Source organism: Megalobrama amblycephala, linkage group LG9 (genome assembly GCF_018812025.1).
Source record: "Megalobrama amblycephala isolate DHTTF-2021 linkage group LG9, ASM1881202v1, whole genome shotgun sequence".
In the NCBI taxonomy this organism is placed as follows: Eukaryota; Metazoa; Chordata; class Actinopteri; order Cypriniformes; family Xenocyprididae; genus Megalobrama; species Megalobrama amblycephala.
In genome coordinates, this window is record NC_063052.1 from 2,905,326 (window position 1) to 2,925,220 (window position 19,895).

A 19,895-nucleotide genomic window follows, 5' to 3' on the forward strand; every position below is an offset into this window, starting at 1 on the left:
CCATTGTATTTATGGCTCATCGGATATGTCTGCGATTGGCTTCAATGATCAACGCTGTAAAAATGTTGTAAATAGTCATCAATGAAGCTCTTCACCAATCGCTTACACAGATACACACGGGAGTGTTTGAAAGCAGGCATCTATCGCGGACCAGTTTGTTGATAGATGCCTGCTTTCAAACACTCCCACTCCTGCTTTCAAAACACTTTCAAATTCAAACACTTCCGTATGCTTTCAAATGCTGCCGTGCGTTGATCATTGTAGCGAATTACAGACATATCCGATGAGGGCGTCAACATAATGGCCAATCAGAGGAGTTTATGAATCGACTCAACAGTGCTCAAAGTGCCAAATTTTAAAAATTTCAGTACTGATAGGTACCGAAGTCGGTACTTTTGACAACTCTAATTCAGTCAAATGATTTGTTCAAAACTACGGATTCATTCAGGGACAAAGCAGAAAGGACATGAGTAGTTGAGTCATTCATTAGAATGATTCGCAAACTAAAACAGTGTTGCCCAGAGACTCGCAATGGCTGTACTATTTGGAACTATTTTCGTTGGCAAAATAGAGGATAAACAGTCAATATTGACAATATTGTGTCTAAAATGTAAGTCACCTAATAGCATATTAACCTACCTATTGTTTATTGAATTGTTGCATAAAATCAATATCACATTTGCAAACGTGCTGATATTCAGGAAAAAAGCACTTTTACTTATACTATAAATATTAAAAACAAGAACTTATATGAAGACTTTTTTTGAACCATATTTTTGGTTTTTGGAAGCATTTTTGGTGTGTGTGAACTGCATGATGGCGGGGGGCGGGGCTCTTTTTCCAGTGCAAGCGGAGACCCCTTCTGTTGCAAGGCCTATTTAAAGTGAAACACAGCAAAGGCCGCTAATGCAGAGGAACTGTGTGTTATATCAACTCCTGATATGACAAAGTGCTCTCACTATGGCAGTTACTAGAACGCTCCTAGAGTAAAGGTTCAGCACTGATGGACAGTTCCCTAACAACATCCTCTTTTCCACTCTCAGAGAATGGCCAAAATTGAGCTGAAATGGCTTTCTCTGACCTGTGCACCAGAAGCGGCTCCATCACTTTAAACTGTGTCCAAGCACTGAATACAGCTGATAGACTCCAATCAATTCTGCCACTAAAGCTGTTCCTTGCCATTGATTTTTGAATTTAATATTATAGAGTGCTTACTTTCCATCTATTTCCTATTTATAACATATTTTTATGGTTTTAGTCCAAAACCAGAAAATAGTTCTTCCCCCGTACTGAAGCCAAAATTCACAAGCTTGCGTAAAGACTTTGCTTGTCTTTGACAAGAAAAAAAGTGATCAAATATAAAGAGCTCTGCTTTCATGTGCTCACACTGTCCATCTTCAAAAATAAAATCAATATGCCATGTTGAAATAGATTTCTGAAAGACTATTTTTGCTGTCACTATCTACAAATCCCAGACGCCAGGTCTGGAGAAAGACATGGAGAGGACGGAAATGGGGAATGGAATCGGGACGTGAGAGATAGTGGAAAAGGAAATAGAGACGGAGGTAGATGAGGGATGGGATTAGAGCATTGATATGAATCATATTGGCGTCACAATAGAGTGTTCAAGTCAAGCTTGTAATACAAATTACATCTGGGAAAGGCTAAGAATGGGATTAGGAATCTGACCCTCTGGATTTCAAAGCACCATTGATGCGTTAAGTTGCTCCTCCTCCCTGCGGCAGGCAGGTTCAACATTGGTGTGATATTGAGAGCGGTTTAGAGCCTTATCGGCAGTGTCAAGCCTCCAAACATCACACTGACAGTGAGAGCTCACACAGAACAACAGGAAAACAAAATTCAACTGGATTCTCCTGTAGGGCTTCCTCAAAGCACATCCAGTGATGTAAACAGCGTTGAGGTTGCCCTGTTGGGCATCAGTCTGAACAGATGCAAACCTTGTAGTGTCAGTCAATCTGATTGTGACAGACCAGAGCGAGAAATCAAAAATGAGAAAGCACATCAAGATGAGGCATTAGAGTCTATGTCAGTGAGTCAGAGTGGGCGAGCGAGAAGGTACAAAGGTGTAGGACTCATCGCTGCACTGTCTGTTCCTCATCCTCTCTATGCTCATTGTCCTGACCTCGCATGTCACTCAAGGAAGTGCATTTATCTGGCGACTGTGTGCAGCAACCAATAACACAGTTCAATCTGTCAAGCCTCCAGCAATTTGAACGCTATCCGCACCTCTCTGCAATGGTTACAAACCTCAAACCAAATAGGTGAGGAACAAGTTAATTAGCCTGTCCATCAGCTGGGCTTTCTTCACTGTTAAAGCGCCACTGTAATGGCCATGTTAGCCGAAGCGGCTCTTGATACGGGGAGTTATTTCAGCCTTTCTTCACCTGGCTTTAGTCAGCAATCATGCAGCGTGGATGGCCTCGTGAAACAACCTCTTCCAGTGATCTAACTTGTCAGTCAGCACAGCATGACTACCGCAGGATTCGGCCAATCACTGCCTGTGTAAATCTGCATGTAAGTGAAGAGTCACTAGAAGTGATACCTAACCTAGGCTGGAGTTCATGCTTGGAATACTACTTTCCTGCAGTTCTAAGTGATTTCTTTAAAATGTCATTGTTTGACTGATCTCACTGAATGAGGTGTCCTAAAATATAACACTCAGACATCCCTAGCCTCTACAAAAAAGTGTGGTTGGAATCTTTGTTTAGCCAGTCAGAAGACTTTGAGGTGCTTTCTGCCTGTAAGTCATTCATCACATAGATTTTGAAAACTTTTGGAACACTGAAGATGTGCTGCTGCTTTCTGACAACAAAGGTCGGATTTTGGAAAGAGAGAATGTGTCTACTTCAGTGGCTAAAAGCCTGTTCACACCAAAAATGATAATAACTATAAAGTTTTAATAATCATTATAATTCTATAAGAAAAGGGTCGTGCACAATGATAATGATGCAGAGGAACGATATCACTAATCACTTTGAAAATATTTTTTTTCCCAGCTAATGAACAATAAAACATTTACAGCCATTTAGAATCCACCCCACTTTAAAGAGCTCAAGGATTTAAAGTGTCATATGGCAAAACTGCTGTACGCTTATAATAAACAGAACATTATCATCCATTGGAATGAATGCTAATAGTTATTGTTATAGTTATCTTCATAATGTTTAATCAAAATGTAATATCTTGCAGCACTTCTAAAATGACTTTCCATTTGAGCTGACATCATCAAGGCAATATGGGCGGGGAAAACAGCCAAACATGCATTAAAACATTCTATGACACAATATTACAACGGGCTGCTGATGGTGCAGGGGTGAGTTTTCAGTCATTTTCCTCCTAAAACCCTTTTCCCTTACCTCAAATTAACCTAGTAGCTGACCTGCTGGCTTCAGTGTTTGCACTTTGAAGAAGGGTGAATATTTGAGAGGTCATGGTTGTGGTGCTGGCATTTCACTTGGGAATGCTTCCAAAATTTGAAGCAACATGAAATGGGGTTTGCTGAAGCAGTGTCCTTAAATTCAAAACAAAATCAAAATGGATGCTATTTACTTTTTAATGCACATTCTTGGTCTTACTGCGCACGATTCACTGGTGCACATTATTTCAAATAAAAAAATGTTTGCCTTCATAAACTTCTATCAAAATGTAATAACTTGCCCTTCTGCCTCTGAATCTGAAACGACTTTCTTTTCAGATGATGCTATGAATCCCTCTTACTTTCAACCCCTCGCCTCCAATCACCTGGTATGTAATGCACACTTTTAAATGCCAATGAATGTGCGAACACCGTTTTACGATCACATTATTAGCAGGCCATGATCTTATTCACAAACTATCTGTGAATCCAAACAAAAATATTTGACCATTGGGCAAATACATTGTGGACGCTTCAAACAATTACAGTAATTAACATGCGGTGCTGCATCTTCTTGTTTAAACTGATTGTGCAATGAACCACAAAGCCTTCACTGTGCGTTCCAATCAATCAGATCAGTCAATCCATCTATATAATGCGTTTCATTTTTGTATCTCTGTATATTTATTGCTGTGAGTCTCTTGATCTAGATGCATAAATATAGCATTTCATCAGCAGATCCACATGGACTTGATAAAAACTTTATTATTCATCATTCCTCTAATTAAGAGAGTTCATTAACTCACTCTCTGGCCCCAGGGGGGTTTATTTTGCTGATGAACACATAAGTAGTATGCAACGGAAATGCCAATTAACCCCATTTACGCTTCCAGGCACTCCACACCTGCATAAAGACAGACTGCAATAAAAATACCTCCCCAAAGAAACAGATGCCTCATATTACTAGAAAGACATGCCATCAAAACACAATTGCGAGAGAGGAAAAATCACTCTCATGCACATATGCATGAAATGTACAGTAGCCTACATGTAATGCTCAAAATAGATACAAACATGGTCATTTAACACTGAACACCTAAATCGCAATTTCAAATGCAGCTGCAAAGGTGAGTCACACACTCTATGGTTGATTGTCACTTTGCAGTATGTGTCAGCTATAAAGGAGATCTGACAGTTAGCACTATGATATGTGAGTCCTCAAAGGAACACGAGGCACATAACACAGTGCCAGCGAGGCTGAATAATCTATGCTTAAATTACAGGTGCATCAGTCACAAAGCTATCAAATGACTTGAAATGTCAAGGAGAACATCTCAGAAATAACAACAATATGCCAGACATGCACAAACGGCATCAGTGAAATGGAATAGTGGCTGAAAGTTGGCACTTACTGACAGAGGCAGCCTTCACAGCATAATTGCTAAATGCCACAAAAGTAAGGCTTAAGTAAAACTCACAGAATTGAATCGGCACCTCTGTGTCCTAGAATAATACAAAGCTTCACATAAGCTATGCTTCACAAAGGAGGATTTTACAGAGCTATACCTCAAATAACGCTTGTAAAGCCAGCATGTAAGGAGCACAAAACCTACAAAAAGTGATGTGGCCTGATGAGTGACCTTTCACCCTATTACCTACATCCAGATAGGCTTATATTTGGAGATATCCAAACCCACTTATTAAATTTGTGGTGGATGTTTAATTGTATATGGAATACTACCCTAAAAAAGACCCATACCATAATACATTTATTTCATACTAAGTATAGTTCAAATCTATTAACATATTTACTGACATATTGTTTGAAACTTACTGATAGAAAAATTATAATTAAACTTTATTTGGAGTACTACTTGTGCACAATGCATATTTCTTATTACTAGGCCTAAAATGTGTTTTAATGTCACTTTTGATACGAATTGTGTGATCTTTGAATAATATAAGTCTTTAAATGAAGGCAGATACCTAAGTATACTTACAATAGTTCCACTTTAGCACAATCAAATATACTTCAGTATATCTTTAGTTGGACTACTTACGGACAATTAAAGCGCATTAAGTACAAAATTAGTTGTTCCAACTTAGCAGACTTTAAGTATATCAATTTATTAAACCAAAAGTACAATTGTAGGCTATTTTATTAATGCTGCAGTCCATAAGTTTTGCTTCTTTGTGATAATCTCTGTTTGAAACATGCAAATGTAGTTATTCATGAAATTATCATCTTTACACGGCTCCTCAGTGCAGATATATCTAATGCTTGCTGTCAGTCACCACATCGGTGTGGATACTGTACTTCGGAATCACAGATTCTAAGTCTTGGATCTATGACCAAAATAAGAATTTTCACTGGAAAATGTCTGAACAAGTAAGTAACATGTCTGCGACTTTTGTTCTGACCAACTGAGCAAAAAAGCATTACAATAAATTGCGCTAACAATGGTGATTAAATCTAACGATCGCTTAGCTCGGATCACGTCAAACCGTGCAAATTATTACTATTGTTATACTTAGTTCTCAATTGTTAATGTTAACAACATCAGCATTGCGTGACTATGTGCATTTAGTGTGTATTAGTGTTACCAGTAGATTTCAAATTCTGTAGCCACTTCGCAGTTCAAAGTCCTTTGCTTTTGACTACGGGTGAATCTCCAGTTGTCACTGATGATTGTCATTTTGACCTTTCTGGATTCAATTTGGCATCAAAATGATAAGTTTAATTATTGCATCTGCTGTGAGAAAAGGCTATAAATGATCCACCACCTGCAGCATCCTCACATGCCATATAGCCTACTAGCTGGGACTCCTTCTTCATGTAAACAGACATGACGCAAAGATTAACGGCGGCATGGTCGAATTTCCCACTGAAACCCACCAGTAGCACTCGGATTAGAAAACATTATTACAAGCTTACCATTGTGAATTGGGCTAAGGTAAGGAGATAGTTTTGAACACTGGCTGGTTACTTGCTCAAAAATTGATTTTGGATCATTTTTAACCAAAAAGTTACGGACTGCAGCTTTAAGTACATAAATATGTAAATGTATTTGTAGTGTATACTTAGCATGAAATAAATGTATTTCAAATACATTTTAGTATATTTATTTACTAGGGTATACCTCACTGAGGTCTTTAAGTCTCATGATTCTGCATGATTGTTGTATAACAGCCCAGAAATATTAGATTTTACAGGACCATATACACTCAGTGTTGCAGACATCAATCCTTTATATTCCCACTTGTCTTGACATGGTTACATTATTGTTTTCACCTTCATTACTCAAAGAATTATTCTCATAAATATTGCAATTTCACACTATACACAGTTCAGGACATGTTCAACAGCCTTCCAAGAAGAAATGGAGCTGTTGCCAAGCAAAGAGTGGTCCTGCCCCTTATGAGGACCTTGATGTTTCTGTTACTTAGCTCTACAATAAACGTTTTTTCCCAAAGAAAATTCAATGATTCAATACTGTAAGAGCATCCTACTACTTTAAAGAATACATAAAAATTAAACATGATAAAAATAAATGTAACAAAGATTTTTTGTCATGTAAACTAAAGATGTGCCTCATGTTGTAAAATCTAAATCAACTGGTCTAATTCATACATTTAATACATCAGGTAAAATGGATGTTAAAGTTAACAACTGCACATTTGCATCAAACAGACTCATACTCATGCATCACATACATCCAATACCCTGGATTCTGTTTCACATCAATACTTACAACAAATGCAGCAATCAAAACCTCTCAACCACCACATTCTCGTCATCTGCTTCTATTTTTCTTTCCCAGTGTTCCTCAATCCTGTTCTTGCATGACCCTCACTAGTGCACAATTTTTTTGACACAGTCATTTCACTTCATAGAGCATGTTACAGATGAACTAAACAGTGAAAACAGGCGTTTTAAGTATTTGAGACATCCGAACTGTGCAGTGATAAGGAAATATTGATCTATATGTGTGCAACCCTGTTCCTGAAGGGCCTCCAGCAATACATATTTTGAATGGTTTTCTTGTATAACTTTAACATAAAAATACAGTGAGGAAGTTCTGATCTAATTTTGGGTAGCCTGTCACTTAGTTCCTAACAATATGTTGTTGATATTTATATACTGTTACTACACCAATCTATTTGAGCTATTAAAATCTGTTTGTTACTGCAAAATGTACAGATAATAACACTGCTGGTACAATGGAAAATATGCATGACTCCTTAAATGTAATTTTTAAAATTCCCTTGAAATCATATGGTAATTCATACTTTTGACTTATCAATAAACTTTTACAATATTTTACAGTAAAATTATATGTATTATCTTATATAAAAAGTAACTTTTTTGACAGATTTTTCCCTTTTTTGCGTTAAAATGAATTTTTCAGATCTTGAAGCATCGGTTAATGAGTTCAATCAGATGTATCAAATAAGAGAAAACATACAAATTGTGCAGTGCTGGGGCACCTCCAGTACCCGGATCGAGAAACACTGATCTACATCAGCCGTCATCTGTTTCAGCACCACGGACAGCGACTATCCAAACATAAGACTGGAGCACACACAAGCACTCAAAAAACACTTCAGGTCAACTTGCCCCTCAGTTATGCTGCAGGGCCCACTGAAAATGTTGTTTTAGAGGGATTTCTACACTACAGCATCTGTATGGTGGCTCAAAACTGAAAAGAAACCTCAAAATGACAAACATTCAATTAAATTGTTTCACTGTAAGGTGGATGAGACCCCTGGCGAGAACAATTATTGCACACAGTTGTATTACTTACTGCGTCGTGCAGGCTCTTTTGTGAACGGTCTGTGGAGATGGTCCTTGAGGGATGCTTGATATAACCAACGTGTGTGTACGTGTGCGTACTAGTAAGACGACAGGTAAATAAATATGGTCTTTTAATTGCTCGCGCTAGGCGTTCACTACGCACAGCTTCGTATTAAACTTCAACCACCAACTGTCTCTGTGCGCGTGAAATTGCTCTTGTACGATTAATATTGCGTGCGTCGCGATTCGACATGTGCGAGATTAACCTAGCACAATTGCTTTTAAATATTCGGGTAATTAAATAACAGTCGAATGTTTCTAAATAAAAAAATAATAATTAAAAAAACTGTGCTTCGCGTAAATGTATTGCTCGATTACAACGACTGACAACAAATAAGATAAAGCGCACAAGCAAAAAGAAGCGATTACGAGTTGTATTAGACGTAAACGTTTACTCACGAATGTTTACAAACGTCGGACGGACTGTCTTTTTTTCGGAATTCGTACGAATATCAGACGCTAGTGTACTTGCCATGATTCCGTCGTCTAAAAGACTTGCAGGTAAAAAATAAATACCAAATATCGATGGGAATTAAACGGCTCATGAGAGTATCCCCTGCGGAAACTAGTCAGGAATGAATGTATATGATGTAATATCGGCAAAAAAGAAACACGGTAGCTACACACAGACGACGACAGCTCGCGGAGCCTCCCTCTCCTTCCTCGCGCTCTCTCTGTACTGTCCCTCGCTCACTCACGACGACGTCACAGGGCAGTGCTCCTCTCTCTCATCTGCAGTCTGTAGTGTGCAGTCTGCACACTACATGAAGACACCGCCGGTGAATAGAGTGAGAATTAAAGCGCTCATTGGCTGACTGAAAGACAGATGGTGCGCTCATATCCCAGATAAATAGTGCAGACCTCCTCCCTGTGCAGGGAGGATGAGCCAATGGAAACCCGTGGTCTCCAGATCTCCTCTTCTAGTGAAGTGTCACTTTGATGTATGTAGTCATTCTGTCACTGTATTATATTTATCCATCGACTGAAGCATCTTGATTCTTTTGTGAGCTGAACGAAGCTGCAAAAACATGGTTTTGTTGGTTTCCCAGCCTACAGTCCGTTGGCTGGTTTTACATGGTGTTGGGCACTTTTTAGCTGGTCCAGACGGGGAAACCAGCTGGCAGACCAGTTGAACACTAGGCTTGTCCAGGCTGGGAGACCATCTTAAATCAGCAAAGACTAGCAAACCACCTAGGCTGTTATAAGATGTTATTTGGTGCTTCAAAATGGCCATTTACTGTGCTCTTAATAATGGCATTAATGGTTCCATGAAGAACCTTTTACATCCGTGGAACCTTTCCATTCCACAAAAGGTCCCTTACAGTGAAAATAGGTTTTTAAAATGTTCTTCACACTAAGAAAAAAAGTCTTTCTTTTATGACTGTTCAAAAAAAAAAAAAAAAAAACACTTTTGGAAGCCTTATTTCTAAGAGTGTGGAGTAGCTACTCCTTTTTTTATTACCGTGCTATGCAGCACTGTATTGACATTCCTTAACCATTATGTTTTACTTCCTCTGCTGCTGCTGCATGATTTTAAAGCTCAAATTACTTAACATGCCATTTAATAAAATTGAAATCTAATATCCCATTGACATTGTTATATTTGCATGCAGATTTGCGACAGGTCTTATTTCATTCATTTATTTTCATATTGATTTATGACTAATTATTTCTGTCAAGGCAGTGTTGTGTCACAACAACAGCAAGGCATCAGAAGCAAAGCCTATAAACCTAAGCTTACCTAAAAGCTGTTTAGTTTGTTGTCCTATTACCCAGTTGGGAATTAGCATTTTTGAGCCATTGATTCGCTTAGGAATTGTAAATGGGTTTTCAGAATGGGAAATTTGCAATTTATGAATAAAATTAGAGATGTGGTTAATATTACTTAAAGGGTTAGTTCACCCCAAAATTAAATTTCTGTCATTAATTACTCGCCCTCATGTCGTTCCACACCTTGTTCATCTTCGGAACAAAAAATGAAGATATTTTTTCAAACCAAAATTTATTCAGTCACCTTGAACACTTCATTCATTATTACAGTTTATTCACTATAATTAAAAAAAAATAGTAATGAAATATGACAAGATCTCAGAGTTAAACTGTGTCAGAAAAAATTTAATCTTAATTATGTCAGATAACACTAAAGCAAAGTATGGTCAGGTCAAAGTGTCTGAATAATTTTTGGTCCCAAATTTTTATCAATTTTACTGGTAGTCCACTGTATAAAGATTTTTTTGCTATCCTCATTTACATAAATGAACTATAGTGTCCTGCACCCACTAGTACAAATATATCTGTGCTTACTGCGTCACCCTACATAAGGATAATGACAGGGAAGAGAAGCGATTGTTGAATAAAATCGTTATTTATGTTTTGTTTTTGCACACAAAATGTATTCTCGTCGCTTCATAAAATTAAGGTTAAACCACTGCAGTCACGTCGACTGATTTAACAATGTCTTTAGTACCTTTCTGGACCTTGAAAGTGTTGATTATATTGCTGTCTATGGATGAGTCATATACCAGATTTCATCAAAAATATCTTAATTTGTGTTCTGAAGATAAATTAAGGTCTTACGGGTGTGGAACGACATGAGGGTGAGTAACTAATGATTTTTGTGTGAACTAATCCTTTAAAGAGATGTTTTGTTCAACAACATCAGTTATACATAATCATAACTAAAACGTGAATTTTAGACACCTTTTAAAAATGTATCAGGTTGTAGTCTTGTTACAGACTGTAAAAAAAACAATGGTTTCAAAAAAACGAAAAGGATCCAATATCTTCACGAAATGTCACCACATCCTATTTTACTCATAATTCAAAAACTATTATTTTAAAATCCTATAGAAAATTCCCAAGGGAACCAATGATGAATTAGCTTTCCAGATTTGCCTGTGAATTGACGTTATGTCCGAACAGCTGTGCTCTTTCCGTATTTCCTTGAAGAAATTTAAACTTAGTTCCCAGTTTCTTGTTATGAGCTTGGGAATGGAAGAGTTCCTCTGTCAGAGTGCTGCTCTAAATCCTGTGGCTCTGTTCTTGGCAGTGGAAGCCGAGAGGATGAGTCATGCTGGTTGAAAATGATATCTCACTATTCGATGAAAGCAGCATTTATCATGTGAGTGAGGGTGCATGCAAACATTTAATTATAGACCTAGTCCATTAGGATGTCAACACCTCAGCAGTCTCTTTCCCACAAAGTCAATAATGACCTTTAAAACTTTTTGATTTGCTGGGAAGAAATGCAACGCAATTTTCACGTTTGCAACTACTGGTGATGCACCAAATGGATGGCCATAAGTAAACCCAAACCACCGCCACATCTCATTTCATCCAAGGAACACTCTCAAACTCTTTTCAGCATTACTTCTGTGCTCTCGCATTAGACGGATGGGAAATTGGACAGTGTGCAGTGGGCTGCAGTAATTACTCATATAGACGCTGTCATACTCATGACAATAGATTGTCCTTTCTGAGCGCAAACAGACGAGTACAGTAGGATAGGGAGCACTTCATTATTCCCCGCTGCAAATGTTTTTGTACAACCACTTTCAGGGAGCTCTCATTTACATATACAACGGCATGCAGTGGAGGCAAATCATTTACATGAGTCCATAAGCACTATAGTTTCACTGTAGGGGACATGCATTCACACAAGAGGTGGTACCCGTAGGCCTATTACCATTCATTTGAAAGAGGCAAAATGTATCTCTCTGTGCAGTGTTGGTTTACATGGCTATGAATAATTTGTATTAATTTGAAGCAATTATTATTAGCGGTGCTTGCTAAAACAAGCTTAACTCATCCTGCACCATATGTGCTACAGACATGAATCAAATAAATAGATAGATAAATATTTAAACAGAAATCTTATAATTTTATGCACAAAATGAGCTCATGTCAAATTTGATGCCTGCTACAGGTCTCAAAATAGTTGGGACGGGGGCATGTTTACCATGGTGTAGCATCTCCTCTTCTTTTCAAAACAGTGTGAAGACATCTGGGCATCGAGGTTATGAGTTTCTGGAGTTTTGGTGTTGAAATTTGGTCCCATTCTTGCCTGATAGGGTTTCCAGCTGCTGAAGAGTTCGTGGTCATCTTTGATGTATTTTTCTCTATAGGTGAAAGATCTGGACTGCAGGCAGGCCAATTCAGCACCCGAACTCTTCTACGACGAAGCCACGTTGTTGTACTAGCTGCAGTATGTGGTTGTGCATTGTCCTGCTGAAATACACAAGGCCTTCCCTGAAATAGACGTCATCTGGAGGGGAGCATGTTGCTCTAAAACATGCAAACTGCCCATACCGTATGCAATTATGCACCCCCATACCATCAGAGATGCTGGCTTTTGAACTGAACGCTGATAACACGCGGGAAGGTCTCCCTCGTCTTTAGCCCGGAGGACACGGCGTCCGTGATTTCCAACAAGAATGTCAAATTTGGACTCGTCTGACTATAGAACACTTTTCCACTTTGAAACAGCCTTGGCTCACACGACACAACGGCGCTTCTGGACCATGTTCACACATGGCTTCCTTTTTGCATGATAGAGCTTTAGTTGGCATCTGCAGATGGCACGGCGGATTGTGTTTACCAACAGTGGTTTCTGGAAGTATTCCTGGGCCCATTTAGTAATGTCATTGACACAATCATGCCGATGAGTGATGCAGTGTCGTCTGAGGGCCCAAAGACTATGGGCATCCAATAAAGGTCTTTGGCCCTGTCCCTTATGCAGAGATTTCTCCAGTTTCTCTGAATCTTTTGATGATGTTATGCACAGTAGATGATGAGATTTGCGAAGCCTTTACAATTGAGACCTGTAGCAGGCATCAAATTTGAAATGAGCTCAATTAGTGGATAAAAAGTGTAAAATTTCTCAGTTTAAACATTTGTTATGTTATCTATGTTCTATTGTGAATAAAATATTGGCTAATGCGATTTGAAAGTCTTTTAGTTCTCATTTTATTCAAATTTAAAAAAGTCCCGGAATTTGAGTTGTATAGATAGATAGATAGATAGACCATAAATTATCTAAACAAATCAGATTCATCCAAATTCTTAATTAGGTCTGGGTCAGTTTTTTAAACCCAGACTTCAGATAAATCTTTCCTAACAAGGCCAACTGTTACACCAACCAGAAGGATGATTTATCCCGCTCTTCCTATTTCTGGATCAATTCTATTCATCAGAACTCATTCATCACACTCTCTTTTTCTTCAGCTCAGAACAAAGCCATCCACTGGTCAATCTATTTCAAGGTTGTTCACAGACAGGTAAGATCAGTGAAATCACAACCAACTCACCTGGGATCTGTTCCATTAGGCTTGACACTTGAGTTCTCATCCTGAGACAAACTCAGACAGTCTGTAACATGTAAGCGGGTATAGCTGAGAGCACATCAAGTGTCCTGTAGTGTGGCATGCAGTAATTCACCTGGAACTTTTTTTGTTTTGTTTTGTTTTAAATATGTTTATGATACATGCAGTTTATCAGCTCATATTATTTGATGTACTATAAAGAATATTTATATCCAAAAAATTTAACAACTTAAAAGAAATGGTGATGAATTACAGTATCTAAAATATATATACATAATCATGATTTTTGATCATTAAAGAGTCGTAAACATATATGTATCATGCTTTCCACAAAAATAATAAGCAGCACAACTGTTTTCAACATTAATAATAAGAAATGTTTCTTGAGCAGGAAATTTCTGAAGAATCATGTGACACTGAAGACTAGAGTAATGGCAGCTCTCCATCACAGTAATATATCAAACAGAAAAGTTATTTTAAACTAATAATATTTCACAGTTTTTACTGTATTTTTATCAGTTAAATTCAGCATTGGAGAGCATAAGAGACTAATTTCAAATACATTTAAAATGATAATAATGATTCCAAACTTTTGACATGCATTATAATTTTTAGTCCACCTCTGTAAGACACTTTTCAGGATAAGAGATGGACTAAAAATGAACTCCTAAAACTTGCTGCCAGATACTAGAAGATATATTCTTCAAACAGTGGTACAAGAGGATGTGGTGCTGGTCCTTCAAGAGTCACTCTCAACCTGTCTGTCTATAAAGCCTATAGCCTAAAGCCAATTATATATATATAAAATCAGTCTTCATGTATTTTACAACACTTCAGCTTGTGATTCTTATTAAGGATTCTTTACCTAACCTAAGTCTCTGAGATCCTGACACCTTGCACTTTTGGAGACTACACAGGTTGCAGTTCTGGAAAAATAGTGGTGCTGGAGGGTAAAGGGTTCCTGATGATCACACTTAATTCTTCACCTTAATTCTTTTCCACCTGTTTTTGTCTGACCCTGCTGACCCAATGAGCGTTTTGCTGTCCATTGGTCATGCCTTAACTTTTCTAGTATTGCATTAATGTTGCATTCTTCTCATGGGCGTTTAATAATTTCTTTCCACTTCCAGTCTTCATGAACAATTATTTATCACTTACAAATGATTAAATACAAAATTAATAGTAGTTATTAAGATTGATGTGGTTTGGAATTGTTAAAATGTGCTTGGAAAAATAATATGAAAATGAAAATCAACTTGCCTAATAATTCTGCACACGCATATACACACACACACACACACACACACACACACACACACACGCATATATAGCCCCCCCCCCATATACCCTATGCAACTATTTAGACTTTCTATTTTTTTAGTAACGTAAAAAAGTAAATGCTTAAACAAACAAGATTTACATGAAAGATAGAAACGATGCACCTATAAAAGAGTCGTGATGTATGATTTTTGTGAAAAAATGAGACTCGCTCCAGTCTGTAATGTACCTATCCAAATTGACAATCAAAATAATGCATTTTCTGATGTGTTTCCCCTCAGGTATCCCAGCAGTGGAATCAGTGAGTCACAAAGTCCTGAGTGAGAAATTTCAACATAATGAAAACCAGAAAGAGAGAGAGAGAGAGATAGAGAGAAAAAGAAACTGTGTGAGTAGCTCTGGTTACAAATGCTGGCAGTGACACCTCATCTTTCAGTTCAAACTCAGCTGTCATCATCTTGGCTGTCTCTTTCATAAACTCCCACATGTAATGTCACCTTCACTCTCTGCAGTCACAGAGAAATTAGTCTCTCACCTTAAACTGCCCTCATCCTCCCCTTTACTGCCCTTTCAACATGACAATTATCACATTTTACATCACATTCACCCTTTGCTCAGCTCCTCACTCACTTTCTTTTCTCTCCCCAGTGGCCAGTTTCTATGAGTTCTCTGCTCGATATTTATATCATTGTTGAATAATTAAAGACTGAAGACGGAGGATAATCTCCTCCTCTCATTCTCTTTTCATTATGGAAGCCCTGTTCTCCAGCACATCGGATTGATTTCAGGTATCTGGAATGCCCTACTGCACTTGGCTCAACATTCACCTTAAAATAGCCAAAAAAATCCTCGGAACTCGCTGTCCTTCTTGATTACAATTACCAAGCTACTGAATCAGTGTAAGTGGTAATTAGTGGTGTTTGTTAAGCCAAGCGTAACTATTACTATTGCTCATACGTAATGCTAGTAATTCTAACAAGCCCTCAGGATGCATAGCTGCATAGCTGGATGTAACTGCATAGCCTGCACTTCTCATTTTTTACAGAAAATGTGCATAATCTAGTTGCATCATGTAAAATCTCTCTGATATGGAAGCGTAGGCCTAATTGTGGGATAAAGTTTAGAAGAAGACAAAGTCACATTGGGAGATATAAAATCACACTTAGCAGAAATAAAGTCATAAATATCAAACTGAGAGATAAGAGTCATGTAAGATATAAAGTCACATTTTTAGTTAGAATGTCGCAACTGCAAAAAATAAGCAATTGTAATATATAAATTTGCAGTCACGAGAAATAAAGCTGCAATTACAGGAAATAGTCATAACTGAGAGATATAATCGGATTGCAGGATATAAGGGCTTATCACACTGCGCTTAACCCCGGGTTATCATCGTTTTAAGCACTGCTTTTAACCCTGGCTAGAGGAACGTTTCACACTTGTAATTTAGAAGCAGGGTTAGCACCGCTTTTTATCCGCAGTGCGGTGCCAAACTTGTACAGTGTGAAACGATGCAGTGTTGGAATGTTACAGCTAGACGCTTTGCAGCAGAGCAATTGCAATTGCAGCAATTGAGGCAATTGCGTGCCTCATATTCATGTGCTTTGGATCGTCACAGAAACACCTCGCATTGTATATAAATGGTAAATTCAGCATTTGAGAGGAAAAATGTCAAATGCTGAGAGAAAATGCAACAATTTGAGTGACCGTTTCATTCTTAGCTTTATAATCAGAAATGTCCATTCAGTATTAACTCGACAGTATAGTCGGCAATATGAGGATGCGCAATGCTAGAGCTTTTATGTAAACAGGTCACGTGCAGCGTTTATCCAATCAATGACACTGACACCGCAAATGTGCAAAGAACGTTAACCCAGGGAATGTACAATAGGGCTTTTCACACTTGAAATAGTTAACCCTGGGTCATTCTAAACCCTGGTAAATGGAATCTTGGGTTATCTTTATTCTCGTTTCACACTGCTCATACTATACCCAGGGTTAACAGTTAATCCTGGGTAATCATAAGCTGCTGTTTCACACTGCACATTCCTAAACCCGGTTAAAGACCTTATCTGCATATTTTTTGGTGTCAGTGTTACTGACTGGACAAATGCAGCATGTGACCTGTTTACATAAAGGCTCTAGCATCCTCATTGCTGACTGTAATATCAAGTTTTTTTCTGAATTAACTTTTCAAACTATAAAGGTAAGAATGACGGTCTCTTCTTCACCCTAATTGTCGTGTTTTCCATCGCTGTTTGACATTTTTCTCATACGCAGAAACGACTGTTTATAGCCTATACATTGCACAGTGTTTCCATGACTGCCCAAAGTGCGTGAATATAAGCCACGTGATTGGTTGTCAGTTGCTAAGCATCTAGTTGTAACATTCTAACACTGCATTGTTTCACACTGTACAAGTTTGCCACCGCAATGCGGAGTTAACACCACGAAAGCACTAACTGTGCTACGGAGCAGGATTTCATAACCCCGGGTAAAAAGCAGTGCTACACAGCAAAATCTTCAGAGTTAAATCAACTCTGCTCAGAGAACATATGATCCCTCTGAGTTAAAATAACACTGAAGCAGAGTTAATGAGATAATATGGTGTTTGTGGAGTTGCTTAATCAGATCTTGAGAGATTTAATGTCTTTTATCTTCAGTTGATTTCATCTAAGGCTGTGGCTGGAAGTCCTTTGTAGTTATTGTGTTTCTCTTCAGTGATTATGCTTGTTAACAGCAGGTGTTCATCACTAATGCTCAATCATAACTTAATCACTTAATTATCTCATTAACTTTAACTCTGCTTCACTGTTACTTTAACACTATATAGAGAGGGACCATATGCAATCTGAGCAGAGTTGATTTAATTCTGGGGATTTTGCTGTGTAACCCTGCTTCTAAATTACAAGTGTGAAACGCTCCTTTACCCGGGGATAAAAGCGGTGATTAGAGCGACGATAACCCGGGGTTAAGCATAGTGTGAAAAGCCCTAATGTGAAACGTCAGGTTATGAATACCCAGGATTAATTGTTAACCCAGGTAAATTATGTGCACTGATAACCCAGGATTCCATTTACCCAGGGTTAACTATTTCACATTTTTAGCTATAATGTCAGAATTTTCACAAATGCAAGTCCCAGTTGTGAGAAATAAAGTAGTAATTGTCAGATAAAGTTAGATTTGACACTTAAAGTCACAAGATATAGTGCTGAGAAACAAAGAAACAAAGTCAAAATTTCACAATATAAAGTCACAACTGGGAGACCAAGTCACAATTATGAGAAACAAGAGTTAAGCTACAAGATGTGTAGTTACATTGTGAGTTATAATGTCTCTGCAAGAAATTAAGTCACAATTAAGAGATGTAGTTACATTGTGAAATATAAAGTCCCCTCACAAAATATAAAATCACAACTGGGAGACACAAAGTAGCAATTACCTACAATTAGCAACCACAATTTTATCTCTGCAAAGTGAAATTAAATTAGAAAAACAAGAGCATAGTTGTTAAATTCAAGTTTTAATATCTCTAACTGTGCAATAAATTAAAATTTACAGAATAAGTTATCAGTCACGTAAAGATTATTTGTATTCATCATACATCAGCTTGTATATACATAGAGTTCCTGTGACCTTATGAATGGAGAGAGACAGCAGCATACTGGATTAACTCTACAGAGCATCTTCTATTTACTATGAGGAGAGGTGAGGAATCTGTACAGAAGAGGTTATGATGGGTGGGAGGATGGATTTACAGAGTTTGTGGACAAAAAACTACAACAACTACATTTAAAAAAAATGTCAAAACAACAAAAAATTCAGAAGAGGAGAGTAGGATGTAAACTTGCAAACAATACTGTACTGTCCACAGCACGGTTTGTTCGAACAGCTAGCATATTACATGATTTCAAAATGTATATCTGCAAAACACAGTTACGTCATCAAGTACACATCATTCATCATTCAGTCATTCCACTGTTGTTTTATTTACTCAACTTTTCTTGTAAAATTTCAGCAGGACACTCGTAAACTTGTAAACATGTTCTATTCTTGTCTTTCTGCTAAGACAAGACCCTCTTTCGTTCCTGGACTGACCTAAATTCTAATACCTCTCAAATAGAACAAAATCAATAAAAACAGTACTCTGGATCTGAAATATCACAAATGCCACAAATTGATGAGCTAGAACTTAATGTAACATGTTGTGCAAAATAATACCAAACTGACAGCCAAATGAAAACAATATTCCAAATGTCTAAACTTGCTGAGAGAGACAGAGATGGGAACCAAATACAATATTAATAAAGGAAAATTCCAGGTAACATACAAGTGAAGTTCTATCAACAGCATCTGTGTCATATTCATAATCACAGAAAAGACTTTGACTCAGCTTTCAGTCACCTAAGCCTAAATGTGCGTAAAGTAACAATGGAAGCCTCTCAGGGAAGTGTACAGCAGTACCCATAGATCTCTATTGTAAGAGCATTTCTCTCTTCTGTGGTAACAGAGTTTGATCTTCAATGTTTAATGCATTTCTCATTTGTTTTCTTTCTTTCTCATTGTGTAAAGTGTCACGTTCCCGTGACCGAAAGTGAAACAGTAACCGAGAAGACGGGATCAGAGCGTGAGAACTACAAATCCCTGCAGACTGACTAAAATACCACATTAACCCCCCTCCTTATTGTTATTCATTAATTTGCCAAGAACATCTGAACCCCCTCTGCTATACTGCAGTGTTACAATAATGCCACGTCAATCAGTGTAAGTGTTTTTAATACTCTCTTTCTTCTCGATTACTCCATTTCTTATGTCTGAAAATGGATTCATTATATTGATTTCTGAATCTTAGTCACCACCCCTAGAGGAGCTTTCTTCTCATTTGAACTATGCGGTAGGGTTGTTAGTTATGGAAGCCTGTTTCCACCATTTCCATAAAAAAATACATAAAAATGGCTGGTGTATTTTGTTGCAACTTTGTATCTCACAATGGGCCTCATTCATGAAACATCAACAGAAAGAAGTTAGAAGTTTATAAAACCGCTCCAATGTAAATTTTTGGAAT

General features: G+C 37.7%; 1 protein-coding gene across 3 annotated transcripts in view; it reads right to left on the bottom strand.

Moving 5' to 3' along the window:
- The window catches only part of gabbr1b (gamma-aminobutyric acid (GABA) B receptor, 1b), a 132,622-nt gene extending 122,540 nt beyond the window's left edge, over positions 1–10,082 (bottom strand). The window contains exon 1 of one of the 3 annotated variants that reach the window (XM_048201193.1): positions 8,182–10,071. The gene's annotated coding sequence lies outside the window, so the exon portion shown is untranslated. Of the gene's footprint in view, positions 1–8,181 lie in introns of all 3 variants that reach the window. The other 2 variants (XM_048201194.1, XM_048201195.1) reach the window with 2 other exon arrangements.
- Between the last annotated feature and the right edge of the window lie 9,813 nt (positions 10,083–19,895).